The following is a 4,256-nucleotide window of genomic DNA, read 5'->3' on the forward strand; positions in this document are numbered from 1 at the left end:
TCCAAGGATGCACTCTGCTTCCGGCGATTCTTTCTTGGTGGTATGAGGTCCCTCTCCTCTGTGTTCACTTCTCTCTTTTATATCTCAAAAGAGATTGACTCAAAATACCACCTAACCCTGTAGACTGAGTCCTGCCTTATTAACATAACTGCCTCTACTCCCACCTCATTGACATCATAGAGGTTAGGATTTACAACACATAGGATAATCAAATCAGATCACAAAATGGTGAACAATCACACAATACTGGGAATCATGGCCTAGCCAAGTTGACACACATTTTTGGGGGACACAATTCAATCCATAACAAAGATAGTGAACTGGTTTGTGTTTCTCTTAAGTGGAAGGTAATTTAGGAAAATATAGACTTTGTAAGCATGTTTATCTATCTTAAAAGATCATTTAATAGTCCTCTTCAGATAACAAGAATGATTTTTTTTTTTTAGAAACTAAAAGTTTCATATGAATGTTTCAGTGTTGAGAGGCCTTTTGATTGGAAAGCTTTGGGGTTTATACACACTATTTGTCAAGTTTTGGGAGAGCTCATTTTTCCAGATCAGATTAAATCTTCTAAAAATAAATGCAGGATAAGTATTTGGGGTACTGTTTTCTTAACATGTTTGTTAGTTCTTGTTCATTGTGCAAATGTATACTTGACTAAAACCGTATGTGGGTATGGAAATCATTTTTGAAGTTCAAGATAGACAGGTTTTGTGGGTATTTAGCTATGTTGTATTAAATTGTTACTGCATGTAGCTTAAAATAAGGATTGAAATTGCATTTAAAATGATAATTGAATGTTACTATTTGTAGAACTGAACTTTTTGTGCACCACTTAGACACATTATCTATAAATCAGTGCTTGGGAAAATTCTACTTTCTTAACCTATTGATACAATGAATAAAGTACGATAAATTAAAAAAGAATCGTTTTTAAGTTTATGGAAAAATTACCATTTAAATTTTCACCAAAGACATGAAACACTTAGATATTAATCTGATAAAATATGTGTCAGATCTGTATGTTGAACAATATAAAACACTGATGAAAGCAATCAAAGAAGACTTTACTAAATGGAGAGGCATACAGTGTTCCTGAATAGAAAGACTCAATATTGTTTAGATGTAAATTCCAACAAAACTGAATCTATAGATTCAACACAATTCCAATCAAAACACAAGCAGGAATTTTCATAGACATAAGCAAGTTGATTTTAAAGTTTATATGAAAACGCAATGGAACTAGAAGAGCAAAAAAGCATTTTTGAAAAAGAACAAAGTTTGATGCTACAGTTTACCTGATTTCAATAATTATTTATAAAGCTACAGCTATCAAGACCATGTAGTATTGGCAAAAGGGTGGACACGTACATTAATGGAACAGAATAGAGAGTCCTAATGTACACCCAACATATATATGAGGGATTGATCTTTTTTTGGGGGGGGTTATTGTTTTAAATATATAGGTATCCAAACATTTGCCACTAGGTACAAACACCATTCAGTTGGAGAAACAATAGTATTTTCAGCAAGTGATGCGGCAACAATTAGATAACCCATAAGGAAAAAAAAATGAATCTCACTCACACCTCATACAATATACAAGGAACTAAATCAACATGAATCATAGACCTAAATGTAAACCAGAAGCTATAAAATTTATAGACAAAACATAGGAAAACTTCCTTGTGAATTTGAGTTTGGTAAATATTTCTTAAATATAACACCAAAAGCTTATTCATAAAAGAAAAAAAAAAGATAAATTGGATGCTATATACGTGCAAAACATCTACTCTTTTAAAGGTATTTTTAAGAGAACAAAAGGAAAAGTCACAGATAGGGAAAAATATGTAAAACATTTATCTGATAAAGGACTTATATCAAGAATATATAAAGAAATCTCAAAACTGAACAATAAGGAGGAAATAAACATCCCAACCAAAAATAGGCAGAATATTTAAACAAACACTTCAACAAGAAAGAGATATGTCTGACTAATAAGCACCAGAAGAGGAGATGTTCCACATCATTACGCCACAATGAGATACAATTACACATCTATCAGAATCAAGAAAAATAAAATTCAGAAAAATAATAAAACCCCAAAGAGAACAGAACACACAAAAAACTAACAATCTCAAGGGCTAGCAAGGGACAAGTATTCTCGTACGTTGCAGCTCCAAATGCAAAATAGTACGGCAATTTTGGAAAACAATCTGGCCATTAAGTTAAATATATAATTTATACAAAGGAAAAAGAAGACAAAAAAAAATTATCTTCACGCAAGAATCCATACATGAGTGTTTATACTGGATTTATTCTTAATTGCCAGAAACTGGAAGTAAATTAAATGCCCTTTAATGGGAGAATGGATAAACAATCTGTGGTATATCCATGTAGTGGAATACTACTTAGCAATAAAAATAAACTATTACTCATAACGTGGACAAATCACAAATGCGTTATGTTAATTATAGGAAGCCAGACTGAAAAGGCCGCAAAACTATAGGGACAGAAAACAGATCAGGGGCTGGGGTGAGGGTGAGGGATTAACTACAAAAGGGCACAAAGTGACGGGGGCATAGTGAGGGTAACTAAGTGTGCTGCCCACTCAATTTCAAGATGAATAGACGTTGATAGAGGCGACCTGTCAGCAGAAACACCTTCCCCCATCTTGTCCGGCTGCCTCAGTCAGGTGCCTTTCATATTTGTGGCGCCTCAGAATGTCATTCCACACCATGTCTGGCACCCCCCTTGGACTTGCGCTTGGGGGCAGGTGCTCCCCTCTGCCCTCCCCCCTCTCTACACCTCTGCAAAGTGATGGGGTGACGGAACTAATCTATATCTTGATTGTGGCTGTGCTCACACAACTGTGTGCTTTTGTCAAAACTCACAGAACTGTACTCTGAAAAGGGTAAATTATTTTCTATATGTCAATTATACCTCCATAAACCTGACTTCTATGGATTGAATTATGTCCCCCCAAAACCTTTTGTAAATTCTAACTCCTATACCTGTGGCTATAATCCCATTTGGGAATGAGTTTTCTTTGTTATGTTAATAAGATAACATTAGTGTAGGGTGTCTCATAAATTAATCTCTTTTGAGAGATTAAACAAGCAAAAGAGCAAGCAAAGACGGGAGATGATAGATGCCACACCACATGAAGATCACCAAAGAACCAAAGAATAGAAGCTGAAGGAACAAGGACTTTTTTTTTAATCAATGTGCATTAATTAGGAGTCCTGATGGGTAGTTCGAACCCACCAGGTGATAGAAAGATGTGGCAGTCTGCTTCAGTAAAGATTACAGCCTTGGAAATCTTATGCGGCAGTTCCACTGTGTCCTATAGGGTCTGTATGAGTCTGAATTGACTCGATGGCAGTGGTTTTTTTGTTTTGGTAACAATTTGGAAAATTTTACATAGCTCCCAATCTCTGGCAAGATCTTCAAAACAATCAGGAGATCCCAAAGGCCTGATTCTTTTACACTCTCTTTTCGTTTCTCCTCTCCCAAATAAGCCTATATTTTGCAGGATTAATTATCCCTCCTCCCCATCATCTCTCACCCACGCCAGACATTCTCACAAACAGATTTCACGTTGGTGACTCTTTAATCCTAGATGCCATGCCATTGATCCCATTACGACAATAGTTTTGTTATTTTTTGTTTGTTTCTTTGTATTTCTTCTGCACTGGAAAACCTGAGTTACTGTTATAATTGTGTTTATTTAATTTCTGGAATATACAGAGTAAAATAAACTGCTATAAAGCTAGAATCCTGTGTAGCTCAATACACAAACGTGTTTTAATGCCATAATTTTTATTTTAAAGCACTCCAAGTGCCCCATTTTTATGATAAAGCTATTCTCCATGAGTCATAATCATCAGAGACCTTGACATTCCAGTCAATGTGATAAACAAAAGCTTTGCTGATTTTGTGCAAAAAAGAATCACATGATAGACATCAGACAGAATAGGTCAATTTTAATTATGATGTCTGAATTGTCTGTCATGGTATATACAGGTTTTGCTTCACAACCAATATTGAGTCAGAGAGAAATTAAATTAGAGGGGTGGCTGGTATTTGCAAAATAAAAGCCTCTGCTGTGCTATTTATATTCCAGTGTTCCAACTGGGCAGATGCTAATCACAGTGCTTTTATTAACTACTAATAGCAACATTGGAAATCTTACTAAACGTGTTTTTATCACTGTTATTACACAGAGTGAAATAAATGAGTCAGCAGCATTAATA

Source organism: Trichechus manatus, unplaced genomic scaffold (genome assembly GCF_000243295.1).
Source record: "Trichechus manatus latirostris isolate Lorelei unplaced genomic scaffold, TriManLat1.0 scaffold00311, whole genome shotgun sequence".
Taxonomy (NCBI): domain Eukaryota; kingdom Metazoa; phylum Chordata; class Mammalia; order Sirenia; family Trichechidae; genus Trichechus; species Trichechus manatus.